This window comes from Crassostrea angulata, chromosome 6 (genome assembly GCF_025612915.1).
Source record: "Crassostrea angulata isolate pt1a10 chromosome 6, ASM2561291v2, whole genome shotgun sequence".
NCBI lineage: Eukaryota > Metazoa > Mollusca > Bivalvia > Ostreida > Ostreidae > Magallana > Magallana angulata.
In genome coordinates this window covers 13,773,403-13,797,720 of record NC_069116.1, presented here as the reverse complement: position 1 = coordinate 13,797,720, position 24,318 = coordinate 13,773,403, and the positions used below count along the sequence as shown (strand labels likewise).

The 24,318-nt window shown below is 34.6% G+C and overlaps 1 non-coding gene across 1 annotated transcript; it reads right to left on the bottom strand.

Annotated features, from left to right (window-relative positions):
* Positions 1-14,471: 14,471 nt before the first annotated feature.
* Trnad-guc (transfer RNA aspartic acid (anticodon GUC)) lies at positions 14,472-14,543 on the bottom strand. Its single transcript has one exon. It is a non-coding gene; the product is annotated as a tRNA-Asp (tRNA).
* Positions 14,544-24,318: the final 9,775 nt, after the last annotated feature.

Genomic DNA, 24,318 nt, shown 5'->3' with positions numbered 1-24,318 from the left:
TCAAATATTTCGGTTAACGTTCAACATTTGGGTTCAGTGACGCTCTTAAAATCGTTTACCATGAAAACCTGGGTTTTTTTCAGCCTAAAAGAAAGAAGAAACAGTACAGTAGAAAAGAAGATATATGTACCTAGAATTTAATTTTTTTCTTTTTTTTTGGCTTGATATTCAAAGTCAGCTAAGTGAGGGCTTTGATTTTTGATTACCATATGTTTTTTCGTTGTCTACTTGAGAATGAGGGTACAATCATTAATCAGTCTATTTTTGGTTAATGTTTCATAATTCTGTGACAAATGATGTCACAACATCCCAAGCACAACTTCAGGGGGCCAATCAAATTGAAGTTGAAAAGGAAAGAAATTAAACGGTAGGAGATAAAGAATTCGGTCATGAGCTCTTAGAAATTTTCAACGATTAGGTTGGTATGCCGATCATTCATTTTATCTTCTGGTGTAAAATTCGGTCGCGCATTAATAAGTACAAATATGCCAAGGGAAGAACAACCATCATCGCGCAACAAAGCAAACCGATCTCATGTTCAAGGGCAGGGTCTCTGCACAAACCTAGTGGGTTTTTTTTGACAGTGTTCCCGAATTTCCTAACATCAGGCGACTGTATGAGCAGTATTCGTATATATGGCCTTCAATCTTGTAAAAATATTGAAATATCAAACATTGCTGAAAATTGGAAAATGATTAAATACATATACTTTACTATGTGCTATTTTTTTCCCAGAAAAAAGTGAACGCACAGAACTCGAGTTTAAAGAATAAAATTAAAAGACTGGTCAGAAGTTCATTATTTGACACCTTAACTTTGGATTTTGTATCCTTACGCGCATTTGACAAAATAAAACTACATGTGATATATGTTTTGGATGGTCGACATGGTTTCTGACCTGTGTCATCTGTGAAAATATCAGTTTAGAATGAACCTTTAGACTAACTTCTATAGATTTATATTTTTGGTTATTAAAATCACATAACAATAATAATCATGCTTATTGTACATGTACTTTTTACCAATTAAACACGTGCATTAAATACCATCATTTCTTCACCAAATCATTGTATAAATGTTCAAATATCTCCCCTTGTAATTGATCGACTCTGAATTAGAAATTCCCTCTTGTACTCTAACACACCAATTTATTACATTCTTTTTAAGAAAAGGTGGACCCGAGTCTGATTTCTTTGACGCGATAACTTTGAGTTAAATAAAGAAAGCACTTTACCGCTGCTTTTCTGATGTCATTAAGATTCAGTCTAGCATTATGTCGTTTATGAATGTTTTTGTCCCAAGTTGTTTTGCAGAATTGATTTTTTTTAAATAATCGCCAAAGTACAAGTAAGGCTTGCAGCAGCCTGCGCTGCACTACGCCACACGGCTAATCCACTGCGGATCTGTGCTCCGCCATTGATTACCGGGGATCTGTAAAACGCCAATCGCTGTCCTTGTATCATGAATCGAACGCGTCACAAATAGCTAGTCTCTGGAAATGGGTTAATTCATTTTTTCGATCAGTGCAAGTATGGCTCCAGTGTTCTCTGCACTTTACAAGGTTATTTCGGGATAATTGAACGTAAAAATCGACAAAATATTCATGCACTGCAAAAAAGTCGAACAGTGATATTTTATCTACACCCGGTTTGGCTGTCCTAAGGACAATATCAATGACGTCACGAAACAGTGAATTGCCATTACAGGCTGCAGTGTTTTGCATATTACAAAAACATAATCTATCATTACCGACTTGTACATCGGTGGTCAGATCCGTGGGTGGTTTTGCTTCTAGGGGCGTTCATATTACAACATCCTTTCCCGGTGCAAACTCGGTGAGCTATGAATATCTATACGTATATATCAATAGTTGTTGGGTTCTCATTCAGCTGCATCCGACTAATGAATTATTTTAACATTAACTCGGCACCTTCAGGATGCTGCAGGGAACGTAACTACTCAAATCAGAATACGCCTTTTGATGTTAGCATTTACGTGGAGGGTGAATTCGGTTAATTGCAAATGGATGGAATTCATTCAACAATCTTTTTGCTGATACATTATTACTCTATCCACATGTCGTATTCCAAATGAAAGCCGAGGAAGCATGACCTTACAGTAAAGCATTAACCGGGTTGCCAATTTGAAACATCTCCAAAGCATGGTAAACATTTAAGGAATTCATTTACTCTCTTTTTTAAAATTATTTTAACAAAATTACTATTTACATAGTTATCCACCAATCAGAATCCAGTGACAGGTAAATAGGGATTTAGAGGGTGCGCTGTCTTAGTTTGACAGTACACGTTGTACGTATGTGACTTGCTTATTAAGAGAAAGAACGGTGCACTCTGCGCTGTAGTCAACTCTCGTCATCATATAAATAAATGCGTTCACTTCCGGGAGATGTTTGTCAGCTACCTATCAGAATACGAAGGATGTCACATCCCTCATCCCTATAGCAGTGTCTTATGTAAAACTACATGTACTTTCATTATTTTGTATATTTTCCAAAGGAGAACTCAAAAAAAGATCTAGTTATTTGTCTTTGTGAATCATTTATATCCCTCGAAAAAAAGTTGTGGGCTTGGAGTTCCCCTAAGAAATTGATATCTGAGACGGCAAATTGTATAAAAAAAAATTGGAAATCTATGATTTCGAACAACTTTTGTTTATTGGTACATTTTACATGCTTCAGTAATCAGTCGCCAGAAAATGGAGTTTGTCCTTATAGTGTAGCTGATGAAAAGGAATTTAATAGAGAACACGACTGAAGGCACTACAATAGAATTGTTTCCATATTCTGATTAAATGTTTTCGAAACAATTTTTTAAAGCTTCATCACCCTGGGAGAGAAGTAATATAATCACGACTTTATTATTAATATTGTAGGTGGGTGTGAAAAACATGTCAAGTACGACATGCTAATTTATTTGTTTCCCTCGACCCCCCTCCCCCTCCTTCATTTCAATTTTAAAAATTAATATAAGAGCTGTGGTGTTGTTTAAGATGTGGAGACAAATATTTTAACTAAATAATGGTTTTTGAACCAGAAATCTTTTCTGATTATGAAGAAAAGCAATAACATTTGCAATAGTAATTACCAAGCAAATTTTTACACGGACACGCCCTTTGAATTTCACTAGACTCGGGTAATGGAGGTGTGGTTCATGAGCAACAAATGCATGATATTTGTTTGTGTAGAGTCTTTCACCTGTTGGCCATTTGTATTGATTGGGTAGTTAATCTAGATTGATGATGTACGCTGTATGTAGATAAGATAAACGGTGGTGCTCCCTGTGTATTTTGCATGTACACATATTATCCTTGCATGTAAATAAACATGGGGCTGAACTTGTCATAAAAGTTCACTGCACGATGAATGTTTCCTGTCGTTGAAAACACCCCATAAATCCACTAAGATCAGTACAAAATAACAAGTATATCCTTTAAAAGGACAACAAACAAGATAGTGTTCATGAGTTTACTTTTTACTCATGTATCTGCAAATTCAATTTTATTAATTTTGATACGTAAGCAAAAGCTTTTAGTAGTAAATTTAACAACTGTTTGTTCCATGGAAAATTCTAAACAGAACGCGACTTCTCTCTTTAAATATCATTAAAATTGTTCAGTTACATTTGAGCAGATGTTGCAAATCTGCTTTTTATGAATTTGTTTATATTTTAGTTACATGTATACTTAAAAATATTTCTTCAGACCAATAAGATTTTATCATAGCAGACAGCACAGATTTAATATCCCACGCAACTTGAATTCACAATTTGGTAGACTACGTCAATTACCGGAGCACAATTAGGCAACCGTATTCGAAATTGTGTTCTAAAACTCCGGGGACAAAATTTTAATCAGAAATCTTTTGAGAGGGTGTTTGCAATTTATCAATATTTTATATTGAATCGAATTGGTCGGTACAGAATTCCAGCATCAAATATGGTGGCAAAAAGAGTTTATCAAAGCAGTAAAATGCTAACTGAGAGTACAGCGGTTGTGGAGTTTAATTGTCAAAGAATATGTATCCCCAGAAACCATGAGAAGGAAACTCATGAAAAAGTGCACTCATATTTACCAGACTTTTGAATCCTAGTCATGCACACGTCAAGAATAAAACCTTTGTTAAAGAGAGTGCACATGCTTAAGAACATTGTTTTGGGCAGGTCTAAACAAACAATTTTTTTTTATATGCAGACATTTAAAAACCCATTCCTATGAAGATTCTTATTTAAGGGTAAAATAAGTTTTAGTGATCACTGTCCATACGCACTGCTCTTTCTTTATAATTGTTATTAGTAGTAAAATTTAATTTAGTTTATGATTTATAGTTTGCATTGTCAGTCTTTTTTTACTTAAGAGTAGTTGAAGAGTAATTGTAACACTACACGTGAGAATAAAATTGTATAATGTGGTATCGTGAGTTTAAGAGCCAGTCTATTTATCTCTCCATCCGTCAATCTTTCTTTCTCTCGTTTTTGAACAGATTAACTTTATAATTCTAATATAGAAATCATACGTGAACCTTTTTACAACAGCAGCATTTGGGGGATCCCCTGACTTGTAGAACAAGTTAATTCGTGTCGCCCGGCGGCTTAAATCATCTTCCAACCTTAGATGTCGATCCAAAATAATCCAACATTTCCTTGAAGCTCATTACTTTACTTAGAAAAAGTGCAATTAAATATGATTTACATAGACTTAAGCTGACTTTGAGCTGAATTTTCCGCCTAGTAAGTTCCTGATATAATCTTTATTTGGACCTGACTTTACATAAACATAAAACATGACATCAAGTAACTGTACACGGGGTTTCACTCATTTGCAATTAATTTAAATATAAATTATTATAATTGAGGTTCTTTGAAAAGCATCGCTGAAATTCTTCCACGAATTTCATACTCTACCATCGAAGTCTCAAGAAATAGTGTTTTATTTTCAAAAGCACTGGCTAGAAAATGACCCAAGATTAAGTGTGTATACTTTTTAAGCCTGCTTGTTGTTGTTTTTTTAATGGCTAATTTGTGTTGTTCTTGTTGTTGTTGTTAATAGCATGTCTGTTGTCCTTGGAAATAATGGTATGTTAATGACTAGTGCACAAAGGGCGCACTGCTAATTCCACACTCGAGTAACACGGTCCCACTGGCATTTGGTATTTTCATTACTTTTGTATAATTGTCAAATAATGAGGTGTATTTTTGAAAATGGTTGTAACGTTTTCCCAAAAAGGGGAAATGTCATTCAGATTTAATATCTTTTGAGAAAACGTATTGTATCCTTATTTTTATTTCGGTTTTAATTCTCAACAAGGTGCCTATTCAGGGATATATGTTTTCCCTTTTCGGCCGTTTGAACAATCGCCAGATAGACTTCTAGTAACAAACCAAGCTGCCAAATTTCATCAGAAGCTAAGTACTAATGCATACTGACCTAGTGACCCACTAACATATTTAATTCGCGTTAATGAATGGGGTCAGACTTAGACGGGTTTTTTTGTAACGAAGCGATTAAAACCGACGGCTCGTGAAGGTCAACCATCTTGTGTTCGAATCGACATCAATAGTTGTCAAGTCAGCAGGAATTCCCGCTTGTATCTGCATAAGCAGATTATCTATGAGCCCTTATGCGTGTGTCTGTTCACATAACTAGCTTTTAGTTACATGAATCATGGATTCAAAAGTGTTTGCTCAATGTATTAATCTATGACATGAGTATTTTGCAACACCGTCTTTTAAATTTCACGTGTACAACAACTACAGATTGGAAGTATTATAACGAAACATCATTAAAAGAGATATATATATATATATATATATATATATATATATATATATATATATATATATATATATATATATATATATATATATATATATATATATATATATATATATATATATATATATATATATACACACTATAATCTTGATCATAAAAGGGGAACGTTTTTGGGGGGCTTGTCCAATATCAGCCTTTACAAAAACAAAAGAGAAACATGAACCTGAAAAACGGATTTGTTATCGCTCAGTATCCTAACTCACAAGGTGTTGCGAACCGATAGGTTTAATATATAAATTGCGATCAAATTATGATTTTTATCAATGCACGTTTATCATTTTGCGAGTTTGTCGGTCAACTGACCGAATAATATTCCTGCAAGTCGCACATAAATCACCGTTTTCGGTGAGATATTGAGGTTTGGGGGTTATACCTTTGATGTTAGATTACTTTTGTTTTCCAAGGGTCACCGTGTCAGTCTGCGACATCAGAGTTATGGCGTATCGGTACTTTGATTTTTGTCAACTTTTACTGGTACCAATTACCATACTATTCCGTCATCTTATAAAGCACAGACAGTGAGCTTTTTTATCTTGGCCTTCAAATGTATATATTATTCTATTTCTCGCCCTGAGGAGATCTCGACTATCTATCGTAGACTTCTTCCTTCCGATCCTTTAGTGTTATTACACAAACACTGTGGGATTTTGTGATTGTGAATTTACAAACCACTAATACATCCCGGATCATAAACTAGTCATTCAGAACTGACAATGACTTTTCTCATTCTGACGAAATCAAAAACCCACATCGGAAACCTGTTATCTCAATTGACATGCCAGTAAATGGGATTATGGGGTTCGGAGGGCTCATATAAATGGCCACCAAGCTAAAAAAAAAACTGGAATGGGGGAATTTTTTATTTTTATTGGTCTGGGATGCCCATATTCTTCAGTAACATATTTTTGTGGAGCGCATCTTATATTTATAGTATATAATCTTAACTCATCAATATGTTTGTTTGTTTAAAATATAAGCAGCAAGGGAAACACTGGTCTGTATAAAAAGAACATGGGTGAAGATGAAGAAAGTGCCGAAATATTGATACAAAATCAAACTCCCAATTGCTGACTGTGAAGTTTATAGAGTGGGTAAGGGTTCCATATTTTATGCTTTTGATTCAAGAATCGAACCGAAGAATTTAGTAGCACGTCATGCGATCATTACAGGAAAATTAATGATAGAAGTCTGTGCTTTATTATTGTGACATGAATGGCTAAGTTCTTAGAGCACTGAAGACAAGCTTGCCTAAATCATACAAGATTTTCCAAATTAAGGTCAGACGCGACCTATCTTCCATTTTTTTCTACTTTTTCTCCACAATGTGAAGATTTCTACTTTGTAATTTCATAATTTTATTTTTATGTTATATGATTCTTTTATTTAGATATAAAGTGTTTAATTGAAAATATATAGTATGACTTTATTTATAAGTATTCCAATGCATTTTGCATGCTATTTTAAGGAAAATTCGAAATACTCTAGCTCCGAAAAGAGCCTGGTAATGTACCCTAAATTTTTGGGAATGGACAGATTTAATTGTTAGTAAATAAGGAATAAAATATCAAGGAAAATTATATAAAATTGAGGAACGTCTCGTGTATCCTTCAGTATCGATCCCAAACAGAAAAATATTTTTTATTAATGGTTTAATTCTAAAAAAAAAATAAATGTTTATGTATTGATTTATTTAACATGAATATGGAAGTGTATATATTAAATATATTCACAATCATGCTCTTTTCTGTAAAATAAACTACTTACAGGGTGTTAATACATATGATATTTACCCGGTAATTTAAAATTTACAGCATAGCTCGTGAATCCATTGGAGACATCTAGATCTATGAAAACAAATGTTAACATTAGCAAAATGCTCCACTTTCGTTAACAGTTTTTGTGATGCAGCTGACGCACTTTGTAGTTAAAGCATTGCTTATAATTTTCGCCATCTGTTACTATATGTACATTTTGGTGCAACATGTATGCACAGATCGAAGCTAAATAGCATTAAAAATTTTCAGTTTCCAAATTCCAAGTAATTCCACTGTAGATTGATAATGTAAGTCATTTGAACGTCACATACTGTTTATAGATAAGAAAAGCCATAGTTTGGACATGTGAAACACGGATCCCATTTGTAAACGCACAAGAGATCTAGAACGCTTTGCTATTCGAAAGGTCAATGATAAGGCTGAAGTACATGTAACTTTTCTCCAAACACATGTATATACTGGTTTAACAATATTAACTTACATTGTTAACTTTAAGAGGCAGTTTATGACATCAGCAACGACGCAATTTTTTATAATCAATCCTCAAAATAAGAAAAACATCAGCAACGACGCCTTTTTATATTCAATCCAATCAATTTTTTTTTAAATTGTATTTTACATTTTTTCAAGCATTTAACTTAGAACACAGCATAATAACAGTTTTCTGTTGGTAAAATGTAAAGGATAATTATACTTATGATGAAGTTTTGTGTGTCATGCAAATGTTTGTATAAGTTGCTTGAGTATACTAGTAAGCACCCAAGAACCATGCCAAGATGAACTTAAATGTTACATGTATACTTTATGGTGTCACATTTCTTCATAAATGTCATTTCAAATTAAACTTGTAAATAAACTTTACATGTACATTTAAGCAAAATTGTAAAGTAAAACTTTAAAATATCAATTGAGCCATATAATAACCTTATTTAGAACAGCTCTTTACATTACATAAAACCCTGAACGATCCACGTGAATCCTCTTACTGAGGTCAATAATAATTACGACAAAGAAAGCCTTAGGGTCTCGATAAGACGGGGTTTGTTCTCGCACAATGAGTAAGTAGGCCAGCTGGGGTGGGTCATTGTAAGCGTTGTTATGACTGACCGTTGGCCGCCCGAGTCGTGTTTGGGTATTGCTATTTCGGTCATGTTTATAGTTACCAAGGTCAGGTTCTCTGTACGAAGGGCTTACAGCTAGTAACCGAATTTATCTGAATAACACATGAATGAGACTACGGTCATGTAGAGTGCTTTCAAGGTCCAAAGTCTATATTTTCATAACAAACTCCCCACGTGATATCTGAAGTACCTTCACTTTGCTCAGATAAAGGGAGAAATTTGCCAAGATAATACAATACTTTCTTATTAGAATATATATATATGTATGCTATTGTTATGAAATCAATCTAATATTAAATACATTCTTATTGTTTGCGGAAAGTGTGTGGGAGGGGGTGAGAAGAAAAATTCTTCACCCCCGTTAGAAACACGATACACAGGTAATAAGCGCATGTAAACAGACCCTTTGTCTAAGGTCAACATAAAGATATGACAGGTACGGTGGAGATCTACATAGACTTATCTCTGGCCGTCCCGCGCGGTCTGACCGGTGAAGATTTGAGTCATCCTGTCCTTTATCTGCAAGGAATGCCAACATAAACACACACCCGACCACGCTTTGTATTCACTCAAGGAGCGCATGATAGGTGGAATTCGAGGTAAAATGATATTTGTTTACATTTTTATCTCGGTTCGACTGCTGACGTAAATAATTGGCGCTCCCCTAGCTCCGCTATCCCTGAACCTTGAGTGTGAAACCCTTGACATACTGCGCTATAAAACACATGTCTGTAACGGCGGACGTGTCTCCTACACTGCAATAAGGAAACTCAAATTCTGCTATACTTAAAGTCTGCTAAAACAAATGAGTAATGTGCAGCTATTTTGACTGAGGGCGTTTGATAAAAGTCTAAATTTCAACCGAGGACACAGAGTTTCTTTCTGATCAGTTCTCACTAAAACGCGGGTTATTTCTGTGCACAGACAAGGAGCCGCTGTTCGAGTACACACGGTACTTTGATGCTTCTATCGAGTATTGTTCTAAAATATTACATGTATATACAAACTTACAGGGCTGTTGTGTCCTTCACAAAGATTTATATTCGGATGTCAAAGAATCTAAATTTGCAAAGAGCACTATCTTTAAACCTTGTGCCCGATATATTTTTGGGCCTTGTGGACAAAAATGGAAACTGCCACGTTAACCGGTATGCGGCGTGTGTTCCTGGACATATGCGTACATTGGTCCCTCTCCATGAGATGGAAGAATCTTTATCAAGCATTTCACTTTCCGCCTCACTTTTATCTGTCTGCTCTAGGAATGAAACGCGCAGGGAGATATTTTCGAAAGTTGACTCGTACTCTAGAATAATTTCATTTATTTTAAAACAAAATTGAAATGGGCGAAGAGATTTAAGTCAATGGGGTTGCAAACGGCTGACTGACTTCCAAGGTCGATGGGATAACATTGTTCTAGGCACGGCTGTTGGGAATTACGAAATGTTGATCTATTTCTAGCATGCCACGAAGTACTTCGCCCACCGCCAGGATCTTAAAGTGCCCGATGTCAGCACCTAGGGCTGTACTTTTTCTGGGAAATTTTGGCAGTGTGGGTAAAGCACTCTCTACAGATCTTGCCTGCGCGTGACGTCTGGTGATAAATAACAAGAGAAGGCTCCGAAGTCTACAGTCACAATTCTCCCAGGTTTTCCGACATTTGCTGTTGATTAGGAATGACTGTTTATCACACGTTTGCATGGTCAAAATACACGCGTGTTTGGTATCCGTGAACTAATACATATACACAATAATCATATGATAATTCAATGTCCACGTGCTATTGTACTTACTGGCCTTAAATTCTGAAAAGGAAACAAATACAAAATTGAACCATTTAAAAAGACAGTTTTAACATAACTTTAGTTTAAGATGAATGTAACTTATCAAATTTATATAAATGAAATAATCCATTAGTTTTTTTCAAATCCTGTAATTTTTTTTTTTTTTAATTAATTCACATTTTTAATTATTAAAAACCCATATATATAGACTTAGATGAAACAAATTAATCAAAGATAGAAAATATCGCACTGCGCAAACCGACATACTAAGGAGACACGAAAGACGCACGAAATTACTCACAGGCCGGCGCGGCGCTTGTCAAGGGTTGGGAGAGGGACAGGGGCATAAAACAATGAAGTTTCGTATCGAACCGTCTACAGCCAGCAAGGACGGGCATTTTGACGACAGGTACGATTGACATGGCCCTCTCTGTCCTGTCCTTGTCGGGGTCTCTTGCGACATGTGGTCCTGAACTCTAGCTTTATTTGGACGATCAGAATTCCGTACACATGTAATAGACTGTCGTGTTTTACAATGATCAAACACAAAACAGCGAGGCTTAAAAAAATGTAACAAAAGCCCTAAAGTCGTCCTGATGGAGTGCACTTAAGTGCATGCGTTTTATTTTTAGCTAATTGTATGAGAAAAAAAATCGTTTGTTTAAAATGTGTGACCCACTACTTTTGTTGTTTGCACTTACATTTGGCATTCTTTTAACTCTAAATCTATATTTAAAAAGGCAGGGATATCATGTTTAAATATTTTTTTTCATTTGCATCTCCCTCCCAAAAAATCGGTGAAAAGAATTGAAATTGTTTGAACGCTGGAACTCTTGACAGATAAAATCAGTAGGTTTCTCTCTTACGATCGACCGAGTTCTCAAAACAATATCTGAACTACATGAATTTGTGATCGAAAGTGAAGGGTTCTGAATATATCCCAGTGCGTCTAATGGTCGTTGTAAAGGAACTCAGGAACGTGACAACGGCAGAGTTTCACAAACAAGCGCCAAGGCACCAAGGCCATGGCAAACTATAGCTGACCTACTGAAAACGGACAGTGACCTCTGGGTTTACCTTACTGGCCGAGTGACCAAGGCCTCGTCCAGAGATTGATCCGTGGCCTGCCAAATCCAGAAATAACTTCTATTGCCTGCAAATCTTGGCTTAACCTACATATGTACTCCTGGTGATAGATACATAAATGTTGTAGATTCTGTGGCCCCTTTATCCCCCTTTGTGTTACAGATTTTAAATCAATCTGGTACGAGCTGGTTGTGTCATGTACATGTAAATCAGTGGGTCAAATTGTTTAAATAATATCTGTATCATAACCAGTTCTTAGTTTGTTTTTTTTTTAATAAAAACTCATTTCTCGATTTTATAACGTGCAACGTATGTATACTCCAACACAATGCCCATTTTTTCAAAACAAACAAATTTTTTTTTGATTTCTCATTTTTCGGTCTTTTTCGGAAATTAAAGTTAACAATTCCACCGGTTGTTAGTCCTTCAGAGTAACATGATTTATGCAGGCATACAGTGCAACATGGTGTACTTTAAAGTGAATGCTGGCGACATATCAAGTTCCTAACATCTGTTGTTTTATTTCATTCTTATCACTGAACACCCATTGTCAGTGCAAGTACTGTTCGATATAAATAATGGTAAAAAGAGGGGTCACTGGGTATGTTTACCGAATAAAAAAGGCCGCGATAATGTGTACAAGAGGTTTATTCAGAGGAATGTGATTAAAATCGAAAATAAATCACCTTGTGGTCATTAGGTGTGCTCAGTTTGTGTTAAATAAAAAGTCTGCCTTTGTCTCACGTTCAATGCAGGCATGTTCATGCAAAAATAACAAATCTGCATTCTCTTTTAGGAATTTGAACTTATAACAGACGACAACTCGTCTTACAAATTTGGATTTGCTAATAAAGAAAATTAAAATTAGAACAATGAATCCATAAGAGTAAGATAATGTATCAGAACTTTCCAAATTGTCTAACATTATTTTTTATAAACTTCTTTCTTGCCTTGAACACCTTAATTAAAGTACAACCAGGTGCGTTTCAATAAACTATTTGCTTATATTTGATATTATACTAAAGAAGTCTATTTAGGATATACAAAATTACAAATTTCTCTACATTTTCTACTCTTATTGCAGGTAATGGCACTATATGTACAGAGGCAAAATTAGTGTCTCTGGGCCCCAAATTCGGTCCCCGTGTGTCCACTTGTGAACCCTGACCTCCAAATGTCCGACTGTGTTCAGACAGACCAGCCCCTCCGTCTGGTCAGTGGCTCATTAATAAAGCCCGACCTTCGGCTGACCCGCACAACAGCTCAAACCAATTGTCAATGGCTAGTTCAATAACCGGCCATTGCTGCAACTACAGCCTTGACTGCCGTCCATGCCATCGTCAGTGCTGGTACTTCATTGGTCCCCCAGGGGCTGGCCAACTCAGGAGATTATACAGATACATATACTACATATATCTATACACATAGTACTGATTTTATTACTCATGATTAGGATTACAAAAGATAAACTTTTCTTTGTCTGATTGTGATTTGGGAATTATTTTTTTTCTAACTTGAGAGAAAAGCAATTGTATTATTAAGCTTATATACAATGGTCATTTTAAAGTCATTTTGACTAAATGTAGCAAATACAATATTTTGGGTTTTTGAAAAGCACTAACCAAACTTTAGGCAAAAATCAGACTTTAAATGTAAAAATAATCTTGATTTCAGGTAAACGTTACACCGATTCTTTGGTTTTATCAAGTCTTCATCAAGAAGAGTGATGATACAGGAGAAACATTAAGACAAGATACATGGACATAAAACATTATATGTATACGGTGCAATTCAGTACATATACCCTGTAATTAATTATAAAACAGAAGAAACTTCGAAACGTAGAGATTTTTTGTCGGTTTTGTTAGCCAGTATTCATTTTTTTCTATTTATAAAAGTTTTTATTTTTGCGTGTATAAAGCTAAACCTTAAGTTCCGTATAATTAGGTTTCGGTAAATGACTTTAATTACTACATGTGTTTTCCATGATTTGAACATATTTTTTCAATGTCATAGCTTTGACCTAATGTTTTACGGTACACGAGTGTTTGAAGCACGCAGTCACAAGACCTTGAAGTTTGATGTTACATGTATACGTAACTTCCGGGTGGAGTACGCAAATGCATGGTGGAATAGATCATGAAACTTTGATATTGATAAGTTAGGGAAGTTGCAGATCAGATGGAATTACGATGCATATACATATACTGTCATAAAAAGTATCAATCTCTCTTTATATTGCTGTCAATTCTGTACCAAATACATGTTTATAAATAGAACAATAAAACCGTTCTTTTACGCTATTTCCGTGTCTGAGAATAGATTGACAAGCTGTAAGCCATTCAACAGATTCAAGATGGCACAGCTATGCATGTGAAAAAAAAATAAACCCCAGAATTTTTTGGCAAGAACATGAATGATGAGATAATTAGAATAGGGAAAACTACATTTCATTCTCACATTTCATAAGCCATATAAGTATATTAAAGTGGAGAACAAAGAAGTTGATCTAAAAGAGGATTGAGGTGGAAACCAATTGTATATAATAGTAATGGTGGAGAAATTAAATTCCAAGTAGAGAACAAAGGGTGAAGCCACATTGCCTTGAGTTGGGTGTTCCTATGCTATATATAACTAGTCAAAGGAAAACAGCAAATGATCACGACCCCCCCCCCCCCCCGCCATCCCAATGATAAAATAAAATTATGACTAAAACTTTCCGTTATATACATGTATTTTGTTTCAAAGTGATGCTTTTCTTCTTTTTTTTAAATAAAAAAAATCGATAATCGATCGCAATGTAAACGACACTCTTGAACATAAAAAGGAGAACCGTAAAAAATATTTAAAAATGTAATCTCCCCGGCGGGGAATCGAACCCCGGTCTCCCGCGTGACAGGCGGGGATACTTACCACTATACTACCGAGGAGTTATAATAATGAAAATAGAACTGTATTTCATAACTTAAAATGTACTTATAAAGCGAACACGATTTTTCAGTAATTTTAAAATTGGAAAACTACAACAATGCATAAAATAAAAATTTGATCTCTATATTTGATACAAAAAAGTCAGACTAATTTTTATAATTATCTGCTTGGACTGATCTTAACACATTTTTTCTTCACATTAAAGTACTGTATCCTACCCCCCCCCCCCCCTATAAAAAAGAAACAAACAAACTAATAAGAATAATTTACTAATCTAGATGTATCCTTCTGTTTAGTGGCGGACTTGCTCCCTCTGTTATGCCGGCTGTAGAACAAACAAGTGTGTGACTTTCCAGTACATGCTGTATAGGGAAATTACAAATATTTGTCTAAAGTACATGTATAGTCTCTATTAATGACCATGTTACAGGATATTCACGGAGAGAGAGAGAAATAGAGAGAGAGAGAGAGAGAGAGAGAGAGAGAGAGAGAGAGAGAGAGAGTTTTTATGATTAAAGTTTATCATAAATAAAAGCAACAATTAATGGTATCATGTATATAAACAGAGGATCATACAAAGTGTTGTGATAACAAATATCAATAGATAATTGCATACATGTACATGTAACTAATGGATTTATTTACAGAATTTTAAAATAACTGGAAATTTAATGCAAGCATACACTGTAATTGTACATTTGTATTGTACAATGTGATATATTACACACAAAAAATTAAATTTTGATAAGCATATACATCACAGTGAATGATGCAACAGTTTGCGTGCTATTGCAGCGTTTTTGAATGGCTAAAGTACATTCTTTATACATACATGTAAAAATATCGCAATATATCCGCTGAAACAGAAAAAACAGCATTTATTGCATATATTCCTATAATCACTAGTCAAAGAAAAAAAATGTAATTCTAGTCAAATAATTCTAGCTAAATAGATACAATTTGTAATTTATAAAAAAAAAAGGTAGGGGTCCAGACCAGGACAGAAAGCAGATTATAACAAAAATTTATTTATGAGATTCTTTTTGGATTTTATTTTAAGTCAAGGCATACCAGCGTAAGAAAATGAACAAGATAAATCGTAAGGTATGTTATACAGTTGAAATAGCTTGAATTTATCACTGCCTTTAGGTACCCAAGTGCACCTTTATCTTATAAAGCTATTGTGCGATATTTTCAGTGTACACGCGCGCGCCTTCCCCCGAATTCCTTCTTAGCCCAAGTATCTTAATCAATTAGATATATAAATCGTACAGATATACAACAAAATATAATAAAAAATAATAAACCATATAAAATAATAGACAACAAACAACCTTTGACGTAGATAGAGCGATGAGGAGAGTCATTGTTTTATATAAACCACGCGTGTTACAAGGAATCCAATTGTTGTGTGTACATGTACACATATTATACATATGGACTAAAGAGAATCAATACACGTTGCTAGGTCAGTGTCTATACCAAAAGAACTGGTTTCATACCAAGGTCACGTACTGGTACTGTATATAAGGCTCGCCCATTTCTTGGACCAACTAGCCGCCATATTAAATATCAAAATGGGTGAGGATTAATCGTTCTTGAGAAAAACATGTATCATCTATGAAATTAAGCTTTTTGGATCGTTCTCTTTATTATACCATAAGCTTTGACATGAAAACTTTTGTATGTAACAAAATCTTTAAAATGAATGACTTCGTTATTTACATTTGGACATTTTAATTATAACTGAGCGTTCTTACAGATTTCTTTAAAATGAAATATAGCGTTTTATATATTTGATAAATCAGTTTTGAAAGACGACAGCAACGTACTTTTCTTATAAATCTAGTTTTTCACACCCACAAATATTATTCTCTGCAACCATTTTTAACAAAAAAACAGCAATGTGACGCAGGCCTGTCTATTTCACTCCTTCCCTGTCTTGAAACAGTTAACTGCCTTTTTTACAACGTAAATTTTCGGCACAATTTTTTTTTTTTTTTACCTCACATTGTTTTGATATTCCCGAATAAAAAAAAGTTTAACAATATATTTTAAATAAACACGCGGGGAAAGTCCATTTCTCAATCTTAATTACATGTACGTTCAGTCTTATACCGGTATATAAACGATTTATTAATGATAAGCTTATTAAAGGTATACATGTAAATCAATATTGATAAAAAAAAGTTGAACTTAAAAAAGGATTCATTGGTCATTAGGATTAAAACCCTAAAGGCCATTGTCTTGTTGAGGAGAGGGGTTTTGAAGGAGCATGTGAAATGAATTACACATATAGTGTTTTGGTACTGTAGAGCGGAATGCCGAGTTTGTCGTTAAAAATCCTACTTTAAATAGCATCAAAATATATATATTGAGTCAAATTTGCAATTTGATGCCCGTATTCTAATACTTTTCAGTAAACACGCGCACTATTTAAAACAATATAATATAATACATCGTGTGGTTTTAAATCACAGTTCTTGTAGAATTCATTGATTCGGAAATCGAAAACAGATCGTTGCGTAAATAAAAAGAACGTTTTTTAAACACGTGCGGGTATTTTTATCTTCAGTAAAGGTACATGAAGCAATACATACATGAATAAAATGTGATGGTTTTGAAATAGAAGAAAAAAGAAATCAACAAGCTTATATAAACAATTTATAAAGAAGTATCTCTATATAATCGATCAAATGACGTACATAAAATGAAATTATTTTAGTGCTTGCTGAAAATAATAAATTGTAAAATGCGTGTTAATGATATAGTGATATCTGACGTTCCGTTATGTGACATGTGTGAAATCTGGGTGACCGAAAACTATTAAAACTATTATAAAGAAAATATATTTTCAAAACTGTAATATTTATATCCTTTTAAATGAAGTAAAATTACACCCACGTGTTTAAAAAACGTCTATAAATAGTTTGATTGACTTGGGGTCCTTTGTGTTGCATGGGGCTTAGGTTCACCAGCCCTTGACACGTAACGATAGCGAGCTACAGTAATAGGTAATGTATAGGTACACGAGGACTTACAATAACTAGTATTTCATCACAAGTAGGTCATCTACACGATAATGCATATCTCATTATTCATATGCCCTCTCTTTTATGTAAAAAGTATATATATAAATGTATACAGGAAAAAATAATCTGCTTCTGCTATTTTTCCTACCGGTATCATCGTAAAGTGTACACGGATAGAGTAGTAGAGCAGAAAAATTCGATTACATTTGAACATCTCAAAAACATTATTGCATAAGGGTGCAGGTATTGCTTATACAAGTCATCCAAAACAGAAAAAAAGGTTATACAAGCCGCATAACTCACGGGTGACCAGTTTGTTACATAAAATGTCAATGTTTACCTGTTCATCTACAGTAATTACCTTTAAAGAATTTTTACAAAGAAAAGAAAACAAGATGAACAGTGCTTCCTTCTTTTCTTCGAAATAATATTGTGCTTTAATTTTCTTGTTGTAAATAACATTGTGTAAGTAAGTCAATTTTATTTCATGTTGAATGAATCTTCTTAAGTTGGTACTCATTAATAAAAATCTGAAGATTGGTTTAAAAAATCTTTTGTTTTGATTTTAAAAACAATCTGATTTTTTGTTAAGGACAGTACAGTACACACACAATCTCTCTCTCTTTCTCTCTCTCTCTCTCTCTCTGTTCGGGGGGGGGGGGGGGGCTGGCAAAGAGATGAGTCAGTTTGACAATTAAACGTGAGCCAAAAACTTTCAAAAATGCATAACAAAGTAAATATTTGATGTCAACACCTGTACATGTCCAGGCATTTCGACATTCACTCGTTTCATTAGAATTAGACTCCACATATGCATGATTTGTAGCTAATGACGATCTTCAATTAAACATCTGATATGTCATGACCTTGAAACTACAACAAATGTAAATTGAGTTGTTCTTTTTTTAAACAGCGATAAATACGTAGATTGGTACATTCACGTACATATGAGTTTTCTAAGGTAGTGCAAAAATATCATCTGTTTTTGCAGTGTCAATTGTTTACTCAAATAATCGTTTTATACTTTTCTCTGAATCCATACGGCTACATAACTATAGTTTAAGCTGGTTTTTTAAATTCGTTGTCCAAAAGTTGCGGTAAAAATTTATTCCGAAAATAAATTTGACTTTTAAAGGAGAAAAAAATGTCAGCATTTTGTAGCCCATAGTAGCTCGCAATGCGAAAAACACGTGTCTCGACACAAGAACTGCGGAGATATTGCAACCGTTCGCATGCACCTCCCTATTAATTCAGACACCAGTATCTATATTGTTACAGTGCACTCATAGTGTTATAGTGTGACAACTTCTGGATTTCACTGCGCAGTTGCCAGGTTATGTCAGTATACGGAGTAAGGGGACTTGATCGAACTATCTACTTCCATCTAAATTTGAAGACAGATCGCATAAAAAAAATGTTTTCCAGCAAGGCAGATGTGACTTTGATTTCTATTTATAGGATATAATTTACCACTAGTATGTATTTGTATGTATTCGGCTCTTAGCAATTAAGGTCAACTACTTAACAGTGTACTTCTTTTGGTTTATACATCTTGACAGGCCAAAAAAGAAAAAGAAAACATCCAGTACGAAAACACTTTGACCAAATTTTGACCGGGGGGGGGGGGGGGGCAGTTGTCTTGTATCTTTGAAATGATCTGTAAATCAAGAATTATTTTTATAACTAAAACCTGGGGTGGGGTCAGTTCATTAAGAATATTTGAATATTTTTCAAATTTTTTTTTCGTGTACAAATAACAAAAAGGTACGGTTGACGTTTAAAAAAAGGAGGGGAGGGGCATCCCAACAACGCTACTTGTATGTACATGCTTGCCTATATTGATGTATACTTTAATCTAAAGTATATTTGACATTCAATTTTAAAATCTCTTACATTAAGAGGAATATGGACACTACAAGTGACCAGTTCACGGTTCTTCCGGAAATAAGTTCCCACTGGACTCTATAGAAGTGAGCAGCTTATTACCGCGTTTCCTTTTGAACTTCACACGTTTGCAATGAAGCCCTTGACTGGAGTGGCGAAGTCATTTTACAGCTTGTAGATATTCCAAAAATAAAGCAAAATAAACAGAATGAAACTCATCCCATTCAGGGGTAAGAGTTGCAACTTTAAAAAAAGTGCTTGAAACCCTTCTTCAAGGGTCAGTTTTCGGTCAATTAATTTATAAGTACTGTTCAGTCCGGTAGTAAGTGACAATACCTCCTTCATATTAAATTCCATCTACATTATTATAAAAAAAATGCAATTGGACGTTTAGATTTACATGCTAAAATGTTCCTTTTTGGAAAAATCATGTGTCAGAAAAGGCACGTGGGTGTTAATCAAGTACGCAACATCCTTGAATTTCCTCCCACGTTACACTGCGATACAACCGTCGCGTTTATCAATGCATCAACATATGTTCGTCAAGTTTTCATTGGCGTGCAGTTTGATTCAATATAACCAATGATAAAAACTTTGCAATATTACACTAGTGCACTGAAAGTGTTTATAATAAATGATATACACAAAACAGATTTGTACATGATACATTTAATTGTGTATGAAGCCCGAAAATGTTGTATATAATATTTCGAAATAAGGTTCCGTGATTCTTGCCACGAAACCCCCCTGATAATGTCCCTGGTGCGATACCTCTGTACTTCTGACAAAGGCCATCCAGTACAGTTAGATAGGTACATCAGGATCAGTCCGTCAATATCACTGCCAAAGCCACATGGTACGACGCATGCGCGGCAAATATGTGGTAATTTCTATAAAAAGTAATGATCTTCTTGGGTAATTAAAACATTTTTTTCGAATTAAAAAAAATCCAATGAGTACAATCAACAATAAAAATGATTTGCATGTAGATTAATTTTAAAACCCCGGACCTTATCAATCATTGGGAGTAACTCTATTGGCGGCCGGAGAGTGTAACGGACTAACACAGTCTCTATCTAAAGTACCGGAGAGAGAGGGGTGAACCATAAAATTAAAACACAATTGACAAAGCGAACAAGCCCCAAACTTAATTTAGACGACTTATTTTTTGGTGAACCACTGTGATTGACAAAATAGGAATTAAAAAATGACAACCAATCATACAGGACATTATTTATTTAGATACCTAGGGTGTAGTTGTGAGTTTGACAAGTAAAAATAATATGGAAAAACTATATACGCATATCCAGCGATCAGGGAATTTGTCATATTTACCGAATGACTTATCAATGATTTATAAATATGGCATAGTTGTACTTAGTTGATTAATGTTGAGAAATATAGGTTTTTAACATAATTTTGATGTTTTTGTTTCCAGCGTGCCTCCCTTTAATATGAATGTAACAGGCACAGGTAGCCATGCGGTTTGCTCTATCTAAGTTATTTCATTAATTTATGCATTATTAATGCTCTAAGTTGTGAAATATTTCAGATGATTTACACTGTAGTAAAACTTTTCAAGATAGACCCTTTGTTGATGAATGACTTGTGACTGGTGCACATCGGAAGATCGCGCGCGCCTGTGACGTCACGAGGTTAATGCATGCTGACATAATTTTCGAACACCACGACCCAGGTACTGGAAACCAAAAAATTAACAAATTATTCTAATATAAAATAGATTAGCAAGAAAAATAAAATCTATCAAAATGGATGGACAGATCACGACGACATTGACACACAAAACAAAATAGTCCCAACTAATATCGGTTATCAAATACTGATCTAACTTCTGTTTTGCTTTTGTTATCAATAAGCCGAGCCAAGGACAGACTAGATCCAGCATAAGTTACACTGAGATAGTCCCACTAATGTAAATATACCTGGTAATTACAGCGAGATTCCTCTCTTCACTCGCCGTGCGCCGTGTCTGCACATGTCAACGTTGACAGTTTTATCCGTCAGACTTACATTTTTTAAACCCCTTGTCAGAATAATTAGTCACAAATAAAGTTTGTCCTTGTTCAGAAGAGTTTAATTACTTCGCTTTATTTTTTACATACTTTTGTTATTTAATAGAAGGAGTTTAATTACTGGGTTGTCATTGAAATCGTTGAACGAGGGTAAAATCAATTTTTTTAAAGGACTTGACTGAATTTTTTCGCGTGGTGTGTAAAGACACTTTATCTGTGTGTCAATATTGAGATCAAGGTGAGACCCAAACTCGGAACGAAAAGTCCTCGCCACGGTCCCTGACAAGGTTAACCCTCAATAAGCTGACACATGTCCGACAAAGACTTCCATATATAGACATGGCACCAGGCCGTGAACGTTTGGATTATATAATGGTTACTATATAGCGAGCATACAGATTATCACACTGTCAAATGTATATTATCAAAATAAATGAAACCATCCTAGATAATCATGGGTTTTGGTTCTTTTAAATAAAAAAAAAATAAGTAGCTATTGATAAGTAGATTATATTGCAACAAAATCACAAATCCAGTAGACAAAATGTTTTGGGACACATTGATAAAATAAACCGCACTATCAAACTGTTGTTTATCCCTATTATTTTTTACTAAACTGGGTTAACGTGGGGAAACAAACGTAGGATAGATTAAGGCAGATTTAGAGTTTATGAAAGTACATCTCACTTCGTGATCGAGTGTCAGGCTGGGCAAAGAACAGGACATACACACACTGTACTGGATGACTGGAGGATGTGACGTCATTGACAACAATTTCTATTGACAAATTATCTATCAATGTTGGTATCGGTATCTTAAGTTTAAAACGTACCGAAAGAAAAAAGAATAAAATCGGTGGAAACACTTGTTTGGTTGTCGTTGAAATAGACTCAAGACCCCAATAACACTCGCACAGCTTTTTCTGTAGAGAGATATCATTGAGCATTTTCTCGGTGACCTTGGCGCATTTCCATTGACGTAAACGCGCGCAAACAGAGATTCACGATGCACCATTCTTAAGATAGCTCGGTTGGCAAAACAAATCGAGCCTTGCCTACAGTCAAGTATATTTAGTTCGGAATTGCGTGAGAGATCTTTAGAAGAAACACCTTAATTTTTAATTTTTTTATTGTCTTGTCTTTAATAACATTCTGTTCCTTAATTGGGATTGTGCTAAGAATAATTTGCCTCGTGTTCTACAATAATCAGAATATCGGATCTTCGGAGGAAAAGTTGGTTAATATTATGTTTATCTAGAAAACATCAAAACACGGGATGGGTTGAGATCCATAATATTAACGACCTTCGATCAATCGGAATTCTTTCAATTAATATCCTAAACCATGCATTCATTTACAGTGACACCAACATTCCTAATTATTTTTCATTATATTTGATGGTGTAATTTAGGAAGGAGGATTTCTAATAAAAGCCCATTAATCATGAAACTAAAGATAGAATTCGCATCTGGGATAAAAAAGAAACTAGTTTGAGTGATGACAGAATGGCGCTGAAATAAGTCAGCATGAAGGTTATACATCGCGTGCTTAATTTGGGCGTTTTTAAACAAAGTATTTGGCAATGTTTTAGGTTACATCAGTACAATCCTGACAAATGAGTAACATCAGACCATACTCTGTAACAAAGACCTTCCTTCTGCGCTATGCGTCTGGTCCAAACAACAACAATAACAAAAAACCCACCAAAAACACTAATTTTTCCTTTTAATCTGCGTAGTGCCTCCGCCGCGTACTATCGAAAACAAACATTTGACAAGCCTACATTCATTTATCACTGTGTCGTATATATACATAGAATTTTTGATCAAACGCAATTATAACCGACTTTTGAATAATGCATGACATGCTAATTGCGGAGCAGGAAAAAGAGACACAACTCGTTCAAGGTCACCTATATAATAACTCCGATTTTGTCTAAATCGATTCCATCCAGCTCATGAATTTTAAAATGTTTCATAAAAAAAGCAGTCTACTCTTTGTAAATTTATATACATATAGCTATGGTTTCTCTTAACAAATTCAAATTGATTTTGATTGTAAAAAATTAATCCATAATTAAACACTATTAGACTTCAAAAAACCCAATAAATATTGAAATATGTACATCCTTTGTTTCCGCATAGTTTCAGTTTGGCTATATTTACTGCTGTGTTGATAATCAATTTCCATTTCGGAGAAAGCTAAAAGTAGCTAACCCCTCTATGATCGTGGATGGTGCAGAGCTATTGCACGTTTCCCTCGACGTTTCGACTGTAAGATATGCCATATCTTTTTCTGGCTGGTTACAATTTTTTAGCGGATGGATTGGTATCGAGACAAAAGTTATGCCAATCAAAACAAGGTCAAATTTCCAGGGAAGGACACATCTGACGCACTAGTTGACCTTAATCATGAATCTCGTTTCAATTTACAGAAAAGCCGATTCTTTGGACCTGAAAAAATATGTCTAATGTCTACTTGTCATGGAATGTCGGTGCAGACTCTGGCTACAAGAACTTCCAGTACAGCAAGGTTGAAGAGAACAGGATCACTACAACAGACGCAAGCTTCAAATGAAATGTAAGAAAACGTTAAATTAGCTACAAACGGCTTCAGAAGCGGAAAAAATCACGCATACATTAACAGATTTAAATCTTTATCACCCCTCAACATCACGCTCACGCTTTGTTTTATCCTCAGCGATCGTGAAAAAAAAAATTGACGCAAATAAATATTTTTAGAATCAAAATGCGTAGGATTAAAAGATGGAAGAGCTAACAAAGTAGTTTCTTCTATATGGTACCTATTTATATCCTTAAATAAATA